The 20,851-nt window shown below is 35.3% G+C and overlaps 2 long non-coding RNA genes across 2 annotated transcripts; both read left to right on the top strand.

The window, feature by feature from the left end:
- The first annotated feature begins 910 nt into the window (after positions 1 to 910).
- LOC131001715 (uncharacterized) lies at positions 911 to 3,795 on the top strand. The gene is made up of 3 exons (XR_009093994.1): positions 911 to 1,045; positions 2,900 to 2,966; positions 3,570 to 3,795. It is a non-coding gene; the product is annotated as an uncharacterized LOC131001715 (long non-coding RNA).
- Positions 3,796 to 10,658: 6,863 nt separating this feature from the next.
- Positions 10,659 to 13,544, top strand: LOC131001714 (uncharacterized). Its single transcript, XR_009093993.1, has 3 exons — positions 10,659 to 10,794; positions 12,649 to 12,715; positions 13,319 to 13,544. It is a non-coding gene; the product is annotated as an uncharacterized LOC131001714 (long non-coding RNA).
- The last annotated feature ends 7,307 nt before the right edge of the window (positions 13,545 to 20,851 follow it).

The raw sequence follows: 20,851 nt of genomic DNA, 5'->3' as shown, positions 1-20,851 counted from the left end.
TATGCACTTTTGTTTGATTTTATATGCATGTGAAACATGACTATTTTGGGGGGTGGTAATGGGGAGGGTTGGGGGGTGGTGTGGGGTGGGGTGGTGAAAATACCAAAACTGTAAAAATCAAATGCATTTTTCTGTTCAAAGTTATGCATTTCATGTGAAAACTTTATGCATCTTTGTGTGAAACTATATGTAATACCCGGGCTTTTGATGACGTGTTTAATTGCTTAAGTTTGAGTAATTAGGGTATAGATCCCTTGTTTGATTACTTTGTATAGAGATGAGGAGTTATATGAAGTTTTGTTGTTATATTTTAAAGATGTTGAGATGTTCTTTTGATGATGTGAGGATGATGTGTGATTTTATATCCGTAATTGAGTTTGAGTATTTGAATAATTCGAGATAATTATTTGAATGAGAACGGTGAACTCGGAAGTGAGATCTGAGTCCGTTAAGACGTTTTTGAAATTTTTGACTTTTTGATGATGAATAGTAAAATACTGCTATTTCGTCTTTTTGTCGACTTTCAAAATCTTACGTGCACGTCGTCGAGAAATATTCTTAGTTTTTCGATACGAGTCCAATAATGAAAGTTTTTATTTGTGGACGACGAGTGAATAGTAAATCGGGATTTCTCGATAAACGAACTGAGCTCGTTTATCAGAATTTCGAGAACGAGCTTGCGTTTTCTATATTTATATAGAATTACGAGTGTAATGAAAGTGAGTAGGAGTTAAGAGTGTGAGTAACGAAGAATGTGGGTAATTAGTCGTTAAAACGAGACGAAACGGGATATTTAACGACTAACGGGTTAATATCTTAAATATCTAAGGCTACCCCACCAAAACCACCCCCCAAACCGCCCAACACCCCTTTATCTACCTCACTCACGGCTGAATTCAGCCAACACACTCCAATCATCTTTTCTCTCTCACACACAAACACCAAGAACACACACTCCCTCCATTAAAGCTTCTTCAAGCTTTTGAGCTCCGATTTGAGCACCGAGACGAGCGCCGATCATCTTTTTGATCACGTTTTTACGTAGGTAACATCTCTACCTACGATTTCATGGTTTTCTTTTCGATTTTCGTCGACGTCGAAAAATGTCGATTCTCGACTTTATTTTGAAACGACGTCGGATCGTCGTGAAATTTTAGTATGTTGTTCTTGGGTAGATGTCGAGCATGTTTAATGAAGAGAGTAAGAACGGAATGAACCGTAGCTATGAAACTCATGAGGGCAGCCCCGTTTTTCACACATTAGCTTGTCTTTCGATTTTTGTTTGATCGTTTTGACTTGATATTTGTGCTTAGGGGTATGCTAGAATCGATATATATTAAATTCGTATTTTTTTCAAGCACGAAAATTGTATAAGTTTTTAGAGTATGATTATTTAAATTCGTGAAGTTTGGGATGTTGCATAATGAATATTATTGCGTATATGTGTTCTACGATATCACATGAGCATGCTAATTGATTTACAATTTATGGATGATAATTGTTGAACGAAATTAAAATTGGAATTCTGTCAAAATTTTACAGCAGTTTCAAGCTTATGTTTCGATGAGTTTTCATTGCTTGATGGCTCTGAAATTTTAATATGTTTATCTATGATATGTGTATTTCGTCGCTGCAAAATTTCATGTCTTTTGGATGAGGTTTGCTATTTTAAAGATATTTTGAAAAATCCTTGACAGAATCTGTCAACTGTTGGTAGACTTCACAAAAACGTTTATATCTATTAATCTATGAAGGATTTTGCATCACCGTTTTTTTTAAACGAAACTAGACTTCAATAATTTTCTAAAAACATAAGATTTCGATTTTTATGACCTCTGAAACAGAGCAGTTTATTATTTCAAAAATGCCCTGTTCTGCTGTCATATTTTTCCAACAGTAAAAGTGTATGAGTTTCATTGTTTATTTGGCAGATCATATGAACGTTTTCTCTTGTGAAATTTTAACCAAATCTTCAAGGATACCTTTAGTTTTGGCTGATTAAATTTGATGGAATTTTATTAAGGTTTGCCTTGGTTTCTAATGGCCTAAACAAAATTGGCAGAAACTGTCAATCTTTGACAACCTGCACTAAAAGAGCAATATCTCCAAAAATCTTTAACCTTTTTGGTTAACTACCATTTTTAGAGTGAACTACACTTCATGAAGTTTTTGAGATCAATTGGTATGATAGTTTATGATGATTGAGTTGGTTGTTATGAATTTTTAAAGATGACACAAAAACAACAAAACTTTCTAGAAAACAACTTGATTATATTTGTTTTGATGGATGATACGATATGACTAAATGGTGTGAGTTGTGAGAGTTATGATTAACGCACATAAATGTTGGTATCTGACACTCGAACAATTGGTGTCGAGTATAAATGATAGTTTACTGATAAAGAGTTTTGATGATTTTGAATTGTTTGGTTTGCGTTGAAAAGAAGTCAAGATGTTAAGTTTTGAGTCGAGAGACGAGTTCACGTAGTGAGATTCACGCGTTGAAATCTCGTGGCTGACATTATATATGAATAGGTCATGCCGAAATTTTTAGTGAAATTAGAATTTGAGCATAGTCAATTCTTGTTGACCCGTGACTCAAATACATGCCTAATGGAAAGTTTAACTTTCTAATTGGTTAATTAGACGAGATGAGAGCGAATAGATCTGCTAAGAAAGTGGACTTTTCGATGTGTTAAATATTTCTTTTAATTGAAGCGCTGCTAATTATAACATAAGGATGTTATAATTAATGAGTAATGACGAGAGATAATAATTGTTATATTGATTAACAATCAAGAGAGATGAACATTAGAGATACTAATGTTTCATAAAAGAGATTAGATTATTAATCGAGGTTTCTTTTATAACTTCTCACCAATTCTTCATAACGATGAAGGTCCTTTTGGGAAGTAACGACTTGAGGGAGAGAGTGACGTTACTCATTGATACAGAGACACAACGAGGTGGGCATTACTTTTACTATACGTATATAGAGATCCCCTGCGTGTCGTAGGCCTCTTATACGAATGAATGCATGAGATGATTTAACTGTTAATTTCAGTTTTATATAACTATCAAACGAGTTTAATGCTACCTTTGAACAAGTTATTTCGTTACAAATCTTTGAACTGGAAAATATTACAACTGTTGTCTTGCCATAAAATGTTTAAATTTTAGTATGATATCTATCTGCTTTGGCTTTGCCAATGATGCAATCGAATTCGGGTCTTGAGCAGTTGATAGCTATCCTGCCTTGGCTAGTGTACACCAGTGACCGTGAGTCATCTAGCGGGTTGGCCGGTCAAGTGACCGTGAGAGGTGGCCACCTCTCCGGCACACAGTTTCAGATATGATAGATTACAAAAGAACTTAGTCTGATCAGACGAACTTTAAGAATCACAAATGAACTTAGTAAGCTTGGGCCTTTTTAGCGAAAAACTCCCTTGCTGTACTGATTATGATGGCATGACAATTTACAGTTTTGAAGCATGTATTTTTATACCTAGGCATACGTGCCCACTGAGTGCTTTTGTACTCAGCCCTGCATATGTTTTCTAAATGTGCAGGTTGAGCTGATGTGATGATGGTGCTGCAATGAGCGGAGTCTCCAGGGTTGTTAATAAATAGTTAACCTGTCTAGAATATGTCTTCATACATATGTCTAGCTACTTTCCGCTGCAAGATGTTGTTGATGTTATAGTATGTTATGTCATACTTTGAGTCTTAAGAGAATGGTTTCATATGATGTATAACTTGATTAATGATATTAATTAAGTTTTATGTTGTCTTTCATAGACTGTTCAAAAGAGTATTAATGAGTAAATACGACGATTTTTCTTAGGTTGAGTAAGATTTACGGTTTCAAATGACGCCCCTTTCTTTCCCTTATTCTTTAACCCCATCCCTAGTCGTAGATCACTCGGCTTAACTATCCTTAGTTAAGGCGGGCTGTGACAGAGTGGTATCAGAGCGAAGGAAAGCTCTGAATTAGAAGTCTTGAGTTTAGTCTAGAATGAGTCACTAGACTAATAGTTATTAACAACCGTGAGCTCAGCGCACCATCACACCAGGCTCAACGAGGTATGTAAAATTTCAAAGTTTATTTGACGTTAAATTTTGAAGAGCATGATGTTGAGGTTATATGATGAGTTATGATGTTACACTTTAAAGGTGCATAGTTTGAGTTTGAGGATGACAACATGATTAATAATGAGTTATTATGTTGTAAGAGCATATGTTGATGTTACATGATGAATCATGAGAGCGTTTATATCATATGATGTTATATGATTGAGGATGCATAATTATGAGTTATGATGTGATGTATTTGAGATGTTTTGTGATGAGATTTGTTTGAGCAGTTGTGATAAGTCACGATGATTTAGATGAAGGAATCTAATGTCATTGTTAAGAGAGATTTTTTTTACTAAGTAGAAGGATGAAATGAGAACTTAGAGCTAAAGCTTGAGAGAATTAGCAATTGCTTTAAGTACTTGTTGGTTTGAGTTATGAGTTTGAGTTATGAGCTTGAGTATAATAGCATGATTAATGATGAGTTATTAGCATGATGCAATGAGATATTGTACGATATGTTGAGTTGTTTTGTGACGCGAGTTTTGCTAACGCAACCTTAATGGTACTTGAGGAGGTATCATGAGCCATAGTCTTTGGAGATGGCTTTGAGAGAGAATTGTTGAGTTGTCTTACTGAGTTACGATGATTTAGATTAAGGGATCTAATATCATTGTTTAGAGAGATTCTCTACTGAGTAAAGATGGGACGAGATGAGAATTTAGATGTTTTGAGCTTGAGTTTTAAGACAACAGTACTACTTAATAGGAGTTTTGCTAAGTTATGTTTTGTTTATTTCTGTTGCTGGAGCCAAGTAGAGTTAGTTCCTAGAGTCACCTTTAAGTTCTCCTTATAGGTTGGCCAGGACTGTTGGCACTGCACGAAAGTGGACTGTTGTGAGATCGAACTCAGGAAAGATCGGATACGAGGACGAGGCGTACAGTATGTGGTACAGAGATACCCTAGCAGATTTTCAAACACATGTTCATAGACTATGAAAGGATAAAAGCCTTATGGTTGTTACTAGACTGGATGGCATCGTGCACCTAGTCCCCGTGCTACCAATCGAGTGGTAGGATTGAGCAAGGAAGAAAGCCACTCAATATGATGGGACATGTCGTCTTGAGCATTGGACCCACAGGAGATGGGATTTGTTACAGATACCCAGATTTTCTATGCGGATCTACTGACCGGATGCCTGTTTTCTACCAGGGACTCTAGAAGAGTGTAGTAGATATCGAGTCGATCCTTGAGTATCAGTTACCAAAGATGATAAAATGATAAACGATAATGAGGACGAGAAGTAGCCGAGGAGGGCTAGAGTTGATGAGGATGAGAAGAGAAGTCGATGTAGGCTAGAGCTAAGGATGATCTTGAGAGTATGCGCGGTACACCCTCGTTTTTGATTAGTTGCAATTACATTGCGATGTATATAACTTACTTAGGAGATACTGGTACTTGAGATTTTGACATGATGATAGATAAGCATGCGAATATAGTACCCTACTGATGTTAAATAGATGGATGTTCCTAGTGTGCTAAAGTAGCAACTAGATGAGTTAACTGGTAGCAATTACCGTAGGAGGTTCAGACCGAGACATAGTACTATTAATGGTGTTGGTTTAGAAGGAACATTACGATAGATACTATGGTTTTTGTAGGGTTTAAATAACCCCTTTATGTAAGCCCTCTAAAAAGAGGCATTCTACTGATGGATATATTAGGTTGACCAGAGTGGTCTTTTTGTTAGCATTTCGTGAGTGCTTATTGCCTTACAGATGAATGTTAAGGTGACCGTGAGGGTTTCCTTAAAGTTGAGTTAGTAAATTGAACTTGAGTTTCGAGGATGCTTAGAGCGTTGGTCGAGTTGAGTTTTCCTTTTGTGATTTCAAAAATGCCTCAAAGATGTCATCAAGAGTGTGATGTCAAGGATAGGCGGGATGATACTCCGCCACCACCACCGCAACATGAGAGGAGAGTCGAAAAATATTGAACTTTCGAAACAAGAGTCTAGAACATAGGACCCTGAGTTTAAGCTTTTAGCTTGCTGGTGTGAACTTAAGTTTTGTTATGTATAGTATGTTGAGGGTTTAGAAGACACAGAATTTCTAAGTTCGGGATAATATATCCCGTGTGACTGGGGAGTGATTATGTTGGACCTGGCCAGTCCGCATGATCCAAATCTCAGTAGACGTGTTTTGGGTTTATAAACCCATATGTTTCAACTTTCGGTTGAAAATCCAGATGGGTTCTTACTGTAGGTCATTTTGTTCGACCTGGTAGTTACTTCATTCTACCCTCTGGTCATTCATTTGAGTCTCTTGAACAATTTGTTTTGATGTTGTTCTAGGATTGAACCCTTACAAGTTTTGAGTTATCCTAGTAGATTCTTTTAATGTATAAGACTAGTGAGAGGCACGTCAGAGGACTTTAACACCCGAGCAACTGGTAAACTACACCTGAGAACAATTCAAGGCTACTCTTGAGAAATATGTACCAAGGAGTACAGTAAGCAGCAAGAGGCTGACTATCGAAGTTTGATGCAAGGAAAGAAATCGGTTGTAGAGTATAACCGAGAATTCTGTGAGCTATCACGATTTGCTCATCAGAAGATGGATACTGATGATGAGATGTCTGAGTTTTATGTGCCGGTTTAAGGTAGGACTTTAAGGTAGTATTGGGCAAGTTATTGGATGCATCAGTTAGAATCCTGTTTAATACAGGAGCCTCGCATTCTTTAAGTGTTTGAAGCATGTTACCTTCAAACTCGAACCAAAACGAGCTAGTCCCAAGTTGAGAGTAATCACTCCTGTAGGAAGAGCTACTACAGTTTCTCACATGATTTCTAAATTAGAGTTGAGTTAGGATCACTAAAGATGAAAGCAAGAACCTTGCACTTAATGCCTATGTGGAACGTAGACATTATTCTAAGGATGGACTGGTTAGCAGAGAACTTTGCCCCGATTGATTGTAAGAAGAGACAGATAACTTTTCAACCACCTGGGAAGGAACAGACATGTTTTCACGGCATTGATAAAAAGAAGAGAGTTCCAATCGTTTCGGCACTTCAGGCGTCGAAATTGGTAAAGAAGAAAGGAGCACAAGCTTACCTAGTTTACTTGAATGATGAAGGAGAATCAAGTAAAAAAAAAAAAAAAACTTTGAGGATGTAGCAGTGGTAAGGGAATATAGAGATGTATTTCCCGAGGTCTTACCAGGATTGCCACCAACAAGATAGTTGGAGTTCACTATCGACCTAGAACCTGGATCAGCACTAGTGTCGAAGGCACCCTATAGAATGGCGCCTAAGGAGCTACAAGAGCTGAAGATTCAGCTGCAAGAATTGCTCGAGTTAGGTTTTATTTGACCTAGTGTTTTTCCCGTGGGGAGCACCAGTACTTTTTGTCAAAAAGAAGGATGACACGTTGAGAATGTGCATAGATTATCGAGAACTGAATAAATTGACACTCAAGAACAAATATGCTTTACCGAGGATAGACGACTTGTTTGATCAATTAAGAGGAGCGAGCTTTTTCTTAAAAGTTGACTTGAGATCAGATTACCACCAGTTGAAATTTTGACAGAAGGATATACCTAAGACAGCTTTTCAAATGAGGTATGAGCACTATGAGTTCATAGTTATGCCATTCGGTTTGACGAAGGCACCAGTAGTTTTCATGGATCACATGAATTGAGTTTTCATCAATAACTGGATAAATTTGTCCTAGTTTTCATAGATGATATTCTCATCTATTCGAAGAATGAGCAGGAGCTCCAAAACATTTGAAAACGATGTTGGAAACACTAAGAGTTGAGAAGCTTTTTGCCAAATTCACCAAGTGCGAGTTTTGGTTGAACAAAGTAACTTTACTAGGACATGTTATATCATCTGAAGGAATTAAAGTTGACCCCGTCAAGGTACAAGCTGTACATGAGTGGAGATCACCAACTACGCCTAACAAGATTCTCAACTTTTTAGGCTTAGCAGGATACTATCAGAGGTTTATTGAAGGATTTTCCACGATAACAAGACCGATGACACAATTACTTAGAAAAGAAGCTAAGTACAATTGGAAAAAGGAGTGTGAAGAGAGTTTTTAAGAGCTTAAAGGAAATTGACTACAGCACCAGTGCCGCTAGTCCCGGAAATGGATAAAGAGTATACCATCTACACAGATGCGTTAGAGAATGGGCTAGGATGTGTTTTGATGCAAGAAGGAAGAGTTACAGTCTATGCATAACGATAACTTAGACCCCACGAGATAAATTATCCAACGCATGATTTAGAGCTTGCAGCCGTTGTGCATGCCCTGAAAATTTGGAGACATCATCTCTACGGAGTTAGATGTGAGATTTTCACGGACCACAAAAGTTTGAAATACTTTTTCGAGCAGAAGGATATTAACATGAGGCAAAGGAGATGGCTCGAATTAGTAAATGATGTTGACTGCAACATTAATTATCACCCTGACAAGGCCAATGTAGTAGCCGATACATTGAGCCGGAAGGTCTCGTCAAAGTTAGGATGTCTTCTCACGAGAGAGAATGAGCTTATAAAGGACTTTGACAAGATGATGATAGAAATGATAAAACCACCAGGGACGATAGCGAGTATTGTTGCGACGATGCCTAGTTTGAGGAAAATGATGATTGAAGCACAAGGAAAGATGAGACAATGAACAAGTTACGAGAAAGGATAACAGCAGGAGATCTCAAGAGTTACCAAAAAGCATCAGACAATGCTATCTTATTTGAGGGGAGAATATGCATTCCCCGCGATGATGAACTTAAGAATACGATCATGAGTGAGACTCATGATACGCCTTACACCGCCCACCCAGGAGGCACAAAGATTTATTAGGTTGTGAAAAAGAGATTTTTGTGGGACGGAATGAAACGAGACATAGCTTCGTTTGTAGAGCGATGCTTAGTTTGTCAGCAAGTGAAAGCATTACACCAACGACCCTATGGGAAGTTAAAACTGTTGGAGATTCCCGAGTGGAAATGAGATCACATAGCGATGGAATTTGTGATAGCTTTACTGAAAAGTCAAATAGGAAATACAGCAATTTGGGTGATTGTAGATCGACTAACAAAATCTGCACATTTCATACTGATCCTAATCGCGTATGGACCAGATAAGTTAGCACAATTGTACGTTCGTGAGATTATAAGATTGCTTTGAGTACCGATGTAAGATCACCTCAGAAAGAGATCAATAAAAAAAATTTACATCACGTTTTTGGATGAGTTACAGAAAGAGTTGGGTACAAGGATGAATTTTAGCATAGCAGACGATAGAAGATATGATAAGAACTACTATCCTTGATAGAGGAGTACATCGGGAGAATGTATTGCCACTAATTGAGTTTTCCTATAAGATGTGAGACAAAGTTTCGAGGTAGGTGACAAAGTTTTCTTGAAGGTTTCACCCTCAAAGGGGATGAATAGGTTTGGAGTTAAAGGACAGCTTAGACCCAGAGTTATAAGTCCTTATGAGATTTTGCAAAAGATAGGTCCAATAGCATATAGGTTGGCTTTGCCACCTAGCTTTGGAAATGTGCATAACGTGTTTCACGTGTCACAACTGAGAGGATATAATTTTCGACCCAAACCATGTGGGTTACTAAGAAGAAATGATCTTAGAACCAGACTTGAGTTATGAAGAGAGACCTCAGATGATGCTAAATCATAAGAATCGACTATTGAGAAATAAGTCGATCGCACTGGTTAAAGTCCAGTGGAGACGTTATAGTTAGAAAGAAGTGGAAAGAGAGCTTGATGATATGATGTGAGAGAAGTGCCCGAAACATTTACAGGAGGTACAAATTTCGGGACGAAATTTATTTTAAGGGGGAGGGTATGTAATACCCGGGCTTTTGATGACGTGTTTAATTGCTTAAGTTTGAGTAATTAGGATATAGATCCCTTGTTTGATTACTTTGTATAGAGATGAGGAGTTATATGAAGTTTTGTTGTTATATTTTAAAGATGTTGAGATGTTCTTTTGATGATGTGAGGATGATGTGTGATTTTATATCCGTAATTGAGTTTGAGTATTTGAATAATTCGAGATAATTATTTGAATGAGAACGGTGAACTCGGAAGTGAGATCTGAGTCCGTTAAGACGTTTTTGAAATTTTTGACTTTTTGATGATGAATAGTAAAATACTGCTATTTCGTCTTTTTGTCGACTTTCAAAATCTTACGTGCACGTCGTCGAGAAATATTCTTAGTTTTTCGATACGAGTCCAATAATGAAAGTTTTTATTTGTGGACGACGAGTGAATAGTAAATCGGGATTTCTCGATAAACGAACCGAGCTCGTTTATCAGAATTTCGAGAACGAGCTTGCGTTTTCTATATTTATATAGAATTACGAGTGTAATGAAAGTGAGTAGGAGTTAAGAGTGTGAGTAACGAAGAATGTGGGTAATTAGTCGTTAAAACGAGACGAAACGGGATATTTAACGACTAACGGGTTAATATCTTAAATATCTAAGGCTACCCCACCAAAACCACCCCCCAAACCGCCCAACACCCCTTTATCTACCTCACTCACGGCTGAATTCAGCCAACACACTCCAATCATCTTTTCTCTCTCACACACAAACACCAAGAACACACACTCCCTCCATTAAAGCTTCTTCAAGCTTTTGAGCTCCGATTTGAGCACCGAGACGAGCGCCGATCATCTTTTTGATCACGTTTTTACGTAGGTAACATCTCTACCTACGATTTCATGGTTTTCTTTTCGATTTTCGTCGACGTCGAAAAATGTCGATTCTCGACTTTATTTTGAAACGACGTCGGATCGTCGTGAAATTTTAGTATGTTGTTCTTGGGTAGATGTCGAGCATGTTTAATGAAGAGAGTAAGAACGGAATGAACCGTAGCTATGAAACTCATGAGGGCAGCCCCGTTTTTCACACATTAGCTTGTCTTTCGATTTTTGTTTGATCGTTTTGACTTGATATTTGTGCTTAGGGGTATGCTAGAATCGATATATATTAAATTCGTATTTTTTTCAAGCACGAAAATTGTATAAGTTTTTAGAGTATGATTATTTAAATTCGTGAAGTTTGGGATGTTGCATAATGAATATTATTGCGTATATGTGTTCTACGATATCACATGAGCATGCTAATTGATTTACAATTTATGGATGATAATTGTTGAACGAAATTAAAATTGGAATTCTGTCAAAATTTTACAGCAGTTTCAAGCTTATGTTTCGATGAGTTTTCATTGCTTGATGGCTCTGAAATTTTAATATGTTTATCTATGATATGTGTATTTCGTCGCTGCAAAATTTCATGTCTTTTGGATGAGGTTTGCTATTTTAAAGATATTTTGAAAAATCCTTGACAGAATCTGTCAACTGTTGGTAGACTTCACAAAAACGTTTATATCTATTAATCTATGAAGGATTTTGCATCACCGTTTTTTTTAAACGAAACTAGACTTCAATAATTTTCTAAAAACATAAGATTTCGATTTTTATGACCTCTGAAACAGAGCAGTTTATTATTTCAAAAATGCCCTGTTCTGCTGTCATATTTTTCCAACAGTAAAAGTGTATGAGTTTCATTGTTTATTTGGCAGATCATATGAACGTTTTCTCTTGTGAAATTTTAACCAAATCTTCAAGGATACCTTTAGTTTTGGCTGATTAAATTTGATGGAATTTTATTAAGGTTTGCCTTGGTTTCTAATGGCCTAAACAAAATTGGCAGAAACTGTCAATCTTTGACAACCTGCACTAAAAGAGCAATATCTCCAAAAATCTTTAACCTTTTTGGTTAACTACCATTTTTAGAGTGAACTACACTTCATGAAGTTTTTGAGATCAATTGGTATGATAGTTTATGATGATTGAGTTGGTTGTTATGAATTTTTAAAGATGACACAAAAACAACAAAACTTTCTAGAAAACAACTTGATTATATTTGTTTTGATGGATGATACGATATGACTAAATGGTGTGAGTTGTGAGAGTTATGATTAACGCACATAAATGTTGGTATCTGACACTCGAACAATTGGTGTCGAGTATAAATGATAGTTTACTGATAAAGAGTTTTGATGATTTTGAATTGTTTGGTTTGCGTTGAAAAGAAGTCAAGATGTTAAGTTTTGAGTCGAGAGACGAGTTCACGTAGTGAGATTCACGCGTTGAAATCTCGTGGCTGACATTATATATGAATAGGTCATGCCGAAATTTTTAGTGAAATTAGAATTTGAGCATAGTCAATTCTTGTTGACCCGTGACTCAAATACATGCCTAATGGAAAGTTTAACTTTCTAATTGGTTAATTAGACGAGATGAGAGCGAATAGATCTGCTAAGAAAGTGGACTTTTCGATGTGTTAAATATTTCTTTTAATTGAAGCGCTGCTAATTATAACATAAGGATGTTATAATTAATGAGTAATGACGAGAGATAATAATTGTTATATTGATTAACAATCAAGAGAGATGAACATTAGAGATACTAATGTTTCATAAAAGAGATTAGATTATTAATCGAGGTTTCTTTTATAACTTCTCACCAATTCTTCATAACGATGAAGGTCCTTTTGGGAAGTAACGACTTGAGGGAGAGAGTGACGTTACTCATTGATACAGAGACACAACGAGGTGGGCATTACTTTTACTATACGTATATAGAGATCCCCTGCGTGTCGTAGGCCTCTTATACGAATGAATGCATGAGATGATTTAACTGTTAATTTCAGTTTTATATAACTATCAAACGAGTTTAATGCTACCTTTGAACAAGTTATTTCGTTACAAATCTTTGAACTGGAAAATATTACAACTGTTGTCTTGCCATAAAATGTTTAAATTTTAGTATGATATCTATCTGCTTTGGCTTTGCCAATGATGCAATCGAATTCGGGTCTTGAGCAGTTGATAGCTATCCTGCCTTGGCTAGTGTACACCAGTGACCGTGAGTCATCTAGCGGGTTGGCCGGTCAAGTGACCGTGAGAGGTGGCCACCTCTCCGGCACACAGTTTCAGATATGATAGATTACAAAAGAACTTAGTATGATCAGACGAACTTTAAGAATCACAAATGAACTTAGTAAGCTTGGGCCTTTTTAGCGAAAAACTCCCTTGCTGTACTGATTATGATGGCATGACAATTTACAGTTTTGAAGCATGTATTTTTATACCTAGGCATACGTGCCCACTGAGTGCTTTTGTACTCAGCCCTGCATATGTTTTCTAAATGTGCAGGTTGAGCTGATGTGATGATGGTGCTGCAATGAGCGGAGTCTCCAGGGTTGTTAATAAATAGTTAACCTGTCTAGAATATGTCTTCATACATATGTCTAGCTACTTTCCGCTGCAAGATGTTGTTGATGTTATAGTATGTTATGTCATACTTTGAGTCTTAAGAGAATGGTTTCATATGATGTATAACTTGATTAATGATATTAATTAAGTTTTATGTTGTCTTTCATAGACTGTTCAAAAGAGTATTAATGAGTAAATACGACGATTTTTCTTAGGTTGAGTAAGATTTACGGTTTCAAATGACGCCCCTTTCTTTCCCTTATTCTTTAACCACATCCCTAGTCGTAGATCACTCGGCTTAACTATCCTTAGTTAAGGCGGGCTGTGACACTATATGCACCTAAAATATATCTATTTTAAGAAAATCTAAAAAATATATATTTTTTTTAATTATTAAATCTGAAAATTACATTCCAATTTTACCCCTCTCCAGATTTTGCTTTGAAATGCTTGGAAACTCTTTGCCACGTGTCACCATCTTGATGCGCCACATGTCATAAATGTGGGGTCAAGATTTGGACCTACGGATCTATTATAAGCATTGGATACTACATGATCTCATTCCTATATATATATGGTGTGGATCTAGAGATAACTACATTATTTGTGAGAACGTGAGAACCATCAAATCTAATGCATCCACTGTAAAAATTAATGCATTCGTTGTTAAAATTAATACACTAAAAAAATAAAAAAAATTGCTAAGAATTCAAACCCAAGATCTGCATTCATCTAACAAGATGATGCATCCACCGTATATCTTGATGATCGAATGACTGAAAATGATTTTTCCGTTCTTCTTTTATTTAGTGGTTCTTTTGTTTACAATCTCATTCTAGCATTGACATATTGCATTAATATTTGATGAATAAGTAAATATATGGTTTAAATATTTTTTTTAATACATTACGAATATTCATAGCAATTAGATTTAGTTTGAGATATACATGGGTTTATACAAAATTTGTTGTTATATACTACATTCAATTTATTTTGAGATGTACAAAGATCCAAATACTTCAATCTATTAAGAGTGAATGTCCAATGAATAGAGGATATACAAATTTTGTTGTTATATACCACATTCAATTTACTCTATTAATTTAAAAGGCTTTAACATATAACAAAAGTATCCAAATACTTTAATTGATCAGGAGTGAGTGTCCAATGAATAACTATTATAGAGGATATGGACTCTAAAAATAGATGAATAGCAACAAAACAGTATTCGGTATTCCTAACCTTACGCCTCGAAAAAGAAGTATTCTCTAACCTCCTAAAAGTAACATGGAAAGGAAAAAAAAAAATATTGCGTGGCTGTGTTGGCCTAGTGGTAGAAGGTTAATGTTCTGATGTCCCGAGTTCGAGTCTTCTGTCGTGCAATCTTTAAAATTTCTTTATTTAGTTAATTTATCAAAAAAAAATAAAAATAGATTCCATTTGTTTTGATGGAAAATGCGAGTAAAGATATAGTTTTATTATTTTTCAATCATTTTCATATGTTTACTATGACAAAAAAAAAAGTTGAGGAGGGTGGATATTTTTTCACCATTTTTATATGTTTATTCTGACATTATTTTTTTTAGCGGAGTGGATATTTTCTCAAACAACTCATTTATATTCATTTTCTCTTTAATATTGGATAATATTATCTTTGGGTAGTGGTGTGAAAATATTTTTCAATATTATTCATATTTTCATCTTTAATAAACATATAATAAAAAAAGATAATATTTTTTCATATTTTTTATTTACTTTTTTTAATAATTTTTTTATAATGAAAGTAAACGCATCTTTCACGAAAAATGACCAATAAGTTGAAGTTATTTTACTGTTGCCGACTGTATATTTGTTTAAATTTTGCACGGTGTTATCGAACTTATATAATAATTAAAATATACAATTTCCGCCTCAAAGAAAAAAAAATTAAAATATACCATTTCAGTTACATTGAATGTTAACACTGCATAGGTCAGCTCATGTCTTTGCTCAATCTATTGCTAATTTTAGGAAAAAGTTGTACAAGCTATGAATTGTTTTTTATTTTTTCGAACGTTCATGCAACTCAAATAATATTATGTCATTATTAAAATTGTTATTCTTTTAAATTTTATTTATAATATTGTACTTATTATTTTTTTAAATAATAATTAATTGACCCCTTAACAAATATGTCACTGATGACGACGACTAATGAATTTAATTTTTTTTCCTAAGAAAATAATATGATGTAAATATATTTACTTTATAGTTGTAGGCTTTCACGTTATTTCGTAATACCCAAATATTAGGTAGTACTCCCTCCGTCCCACCGAACTTGATTCATATTCTTTTTCGAACTGTTTCCACCAAACTTGAGTTATTTCCTTTTTTAGTAAATATTAGATAATTTAAAATACTAATTAATAAAACTAATTGCATCCCTTATTTTTCTTTAGTCATCCTAAACAACCCTCATTGTTCCTTGGACACACCCACACACGCACAACACAAATGCAGACTTGAGACCTCTCTCTTTCTCAAACGCTCACACACATCTTCCTCCTCTTTCTCTTAAATCGTAGCCGTCCTAATTTCCTACGGGTCAATCCTCACCTCCACGGCTTCTCTCTTCTCCAGCGACACGCCAGTCGCCGCCCTTTTACCCTCTGACACCTCTCTCTCACTGGAAACGGTCTCGACGCTCCCACCTCCCTCCGAATTTGGGGGGGGGGGGGGAAATGTCTCCGGACCGACATTATAGCCGATTGCAAGGTCGTTATATTTTTTCCTACAATTAAAAGTTTGTCCAAAAAAACAGATTTTGGTATAAGATCGGGTATTTTTATGTATTTTGCTCCAAAATAAATAGATCAATATTATTAGAATAATCCAAAAAAGGAAAACATGTCAAGATTATTGGGATGGAGGAATTATTCAATTTAAATTTAGGTGGAAAGGACCCACACCTTAATTTATTTACTTTTTTTTTGCGTTGGAATATTATAAATGGAGTAATCTAAAAAGAAAAATGGTAAATATCATGGAAATTCATGAACTATACCCGCTTTATTAAAAATACCCTTAAAGTTTCGAAATATTCAATAAACCCTTAAACTATCAGATTTTTATCAAATATATCCCGCATCTATTTTTCAGTCACCAGAAACGTGATATGGCTCGCCGGATACCAGTGTAATTTATATTCTATTTTTTTTAAATGACATGGCAAAAATGATGTCGTTTCGTACCATATCATTAATAAAAAAAATCGCTCTGAAATTTAAAAAACACGATATTTAAAAAAGGGGTAATTGCCTGTAAATCCCTAACGTTTACACGGAATTGGTTTTTGCACCTATTTTTATTTTTCTTCTTTTAAATACCTAACCTTTCGTTTTTGTCTCAAATTTGTCCGGTCACCAGTTTTTTCTTACGCCGGCGCCGGAAATGCCACTGTGGCAGTCGAAATCGCTGATTTGGCAGCCGGAAATTGACACATAGCCTATTCATGACATGTGGAATTAAAAAAATTAATAAAAAAAAAATCTATGTCATCATCTTCCCCACCCCACCCATCGTCTTCCCCTTCCCCCACCCGGCGCTGCCACCCTCTGCCGCCACCACCGCCCCCAGCCACACACCACCGGCGATTCGCGCGCCACCGGCGAGCTCAGTCTCAGCCGCACCCTCCACCGGCGATTCCCTCACCTCTGCGAAACACAGCTCCCAGATCCATCTATCAATTGAGCACCCAGATCCCTTTTCACCCATCAATTGAACACTACGAGGCGGCGACGCCTCCCCCTCCATCAATTGAGCGCCCAGATCCACCTATCGTCTTTCCCTTTCTCTTCCCCACCCCCAAACCCTAGTTTTCTGAAATTTCACGGAATTGTGTGGGGTGAAGTGGCGGCGTCACGCGACTTCACGAGGCCGAGGCGCAGCGCCTCCGCAATGGCCTTCAGCACGGCTGCCTTGGTCGCCACAGCTGCCTTGGTCGGCTCTGGGATGGAGAGGGTGGTGGTGGCGGCAGGGGGCGACGCTGGTGGTGGTGGTGGCAGGAGGGAGAGGAAGAAGACGAGGGGGGTGGGATTTTACTTTTTTTTTTTGCCACGTGTCAATGAATAGGCTATGTGTCAATTTTCGGCTACCAAATCAGCGATTCCGGCTGCCACAGTGGCATTTCCGGCGCCGGCATAAGAAAAAATCGGTGACCGGACAAATTTGAGACAAAAATGAAAGGTTAGGTATTTAAAAAAAAAAAATAGGTGCAAAAACCAATTCCGTGTAAACGTTAGGGATTTACAGGCAATTACCCCTTTAAAAAAAAGATAGAAGTGAATTTTAAATTTCATAATGGATTTTTAAAAATGATATGGTACGAAACGATGTCGTTTTTGCCATGTCATTTAAAAAAAATAGAATATAAATTAAACTGTGGTATTCAGCGAGCCACATCACATTTTTTGTGACCAAAATATAGATGCGGAATTTATTTGATAAAAACCTGATAGTTTGAGGATTTAGAGAATATTTTAAAATTTTCAGGGTATTTTTAATAAAGCGGGTATAGTTCAGAAGTTTTCATGATATTTACCCAAAGAAAAAATCGAAACGTTATTAATAAACTAATGAAGTATTTAAAAATGAATTAAAATTGGAGTCTGTCAAAAAAATCAAATAGAAATATATTAATAAATGAGTGAAATTGAGTGAGATGGATAAAATTGGGTGCAGGAATGATCAAATTGAGTCAAATGAATTGGATATTTTGCAAATTCCTATATGTGAAGATTCTTTGAAGCCTAAAATTGGACTTTCTATTCGTACGTTTGAATATCAAATCTTATATTGCCACTAGTGTTTATTTTACTTTACTTTAAGAATCTACCATATAAAAAAGATTCCTACTAAAATTCTACATCAGGCCTTTTAAAAAAATTGCATGGTTCTTTTATAAAGCAAAATTGCTACTAACAATGCTATTAGTATGATATACGAACATATTAATTCAGTTTGCTAATAAAACATGAAAAAACTTTTCATCAAAATAATATACATATTGTATAGATATACTTCATAATATTTAGAAGGGTTAAATGCATCTATATTTATAAATTTTAGTAAAAATTTATTTTAACATGAATTTTTAAAAATCTATTTTATACACCAACTTTAAGACCCTATTCAATTTTAACAACGAATTCATTTTCAACAATTTAAAAATACTCGTGACAATTTGGGTGGACTCACTACCCTCTCTAAAACACACGAGATCAAGACTGATAGGTTGGAAGATAAATGCTAGTAAGCCTACACGTCAGTGCCACATGTGTTTTTAAATTGTCGAAGATGAATTCGTTGTTAAAATTGAAAATGATCCCAAAGTTGGTGTATACAAATGAATTTTTGAAAATTATGTTAAAAATGGATTTTGACTAAAGTTCATGAGTTTAGATGCATTTAACCCTATTAGAAATTAATTATTGTGACCATTCTTTTGCTTCATATGTTATTTTCTAATATGTATTTCTTTGATTTTTATGGAATTTTCATTAACTATAAAATTATTCCGCACTTATTGCGAGTTCGTCTTTCATAAAGTTGGCACTCCATCCCAGAAGTGAAACATTGTATCATATCCAGAGAGTTTAAACTGCTTTTGACATTTGGCCAATAGTCCACTGTTCCAACTCATTGGCGACTCACCCATATCAATTTTTATGTGCCGCATTTTGTAGATCCTCGTGTCTATTATGTTTATGTCATCACCCCCGACTTAACTAACATCACAACTTTTACCAATAAGTTGACGTTGTCTAACTGTATTTATGAATTTTAAGTAATCTCCTAGATGATTGCGTTGCATAAAAAATTACCACAATGCATCTTAGATATGCTTATTTGGTCTACACGTAGATGGTTATTTGATCTTGGACTCACCACGTCATCATCGATCCACTCATATTTCTTAATACAAAAATCTTGTATCGATACAAGATTCTTTTTTACCTTGTATCCAATGTTATAGTGAAATTATCAAATGGAACCTTTTCTTTGTAGTTATGCTGTCAATTACAAAGATTCTTTTTACCTTGTATTCAATGTTATAGTGAAATTTGATATGCTTATTTGGTATGCACGTATAAACGGTTATTTGATCATGGACTCGCCACGTCATCATCGATGCACTCATATTTCTTAATACGACAATCTTGTATCGATACAAGATTCTTTTTACCTTGTATCCTACGTTATAGTGAAATTATCAAATGAAACCTTTTCTTTGTAGTTATGATGTCAATATACAAGATTATTTTTACCTTGTATCTAATGCTATTAGTATGATATACGAACATATTAATTCAGTTTGCTAATAAAACATAAAAAAAAACTTTTCATCAAAATAATATACATATTGTATAGATATACTTCATAATATTTAGAAGGGTTAAATGCATCTAAATTTATAAATTTACTTTTAACATGAATTTTTAAAAATCTATTTTATGCACCAACTTTAAGACCCTATTCAATTTTAACAACGAATTCATTTTCAACAATTTAAAAATACTCGTGACACTTTGGGCGGACTCACTACCCTCTCTAAAACACATGAGAAGACTGATATGTTGGAAGATAAAGGCTAGTAAGCCTACACGTCAGTGCCACATGTGTTTTTAAATTGCCGAAGATGAATTCGTTATTAAAATTGAAAATGATCCCAAAGTTGGTGTATACAAATGAATTTTTGAAAATTATGTTAAAAATGGATTTTGACTAAAGTTTGTGAGTTTATATGCATTTAACCCTATTAGAAATTAATTATTTTGGTCATTCTTTTGCTTCATATGTTATTTTCTAATATGTATTTCTTTGATTTTTATGGAATTTTCATTAACTATAAAATCATTCCACACTTTTTGCGAGTTCGTCTTTCATAATGTTGGCACTCCATCCCAGAAGTGGAACATTGTATCATATCCGGAGAGTTTAAACTGCTTTTGACATTTGGCCAAGAGTCCAATATTCCAATTCATTGGCGACTCACGCATATCAATTTTTATGTGCCGCATTTTGTAGATCCTCGTGTCTATTATGTTTATGTCATCACCCCCGACTTAACTAACATCACAACTTTTACGAATAAGTTGACGTTTTCTAACTGTATTTATGAATTTTAAATAATCCCCTATATGATTGCGTTGCATAAAAAATTACCACAATGCATCTTAGATATGCTTATTTGGTCTACACGTATTGACGGTTATTTGATCTTGGACTCACCACGTCATCATCGATTCATTCATATTTCTTAATACGAAAATCTTGTATCGATACAAGATTCTTTTTTACCTTGTATCCAATTTTATAGTGAAATTATCAAATGGAACCTTTTCTTTGTAGTTATGCTGTCAATTACAAAGATTATTTTTACCTTGTATTTAATGTTATAGTGAAATTTGATATGCTTATTTGGTCTGCACGTAT

Source organism: Salvia miltiorrhiza, chromosome 8, assembly GCF_028751815.1.
Source record: "Salvia miltiorrhiza cultivar Shanhuang (shh) chromosome 8, IMPLAD_Smil_shh, whole genome shotgun sequence".
Classification (NCBI taxonomy): domain Eukaryota; kingdom Viridiplantae; phylum Streptophyta; class Magnoliopsida; order Lamiales; family Lamiaceae; genus Salvia; species Salvia miltiorrhiza.
This window is presented reverse-complemented; position numbering and strand designations above follow the sequence as displayed.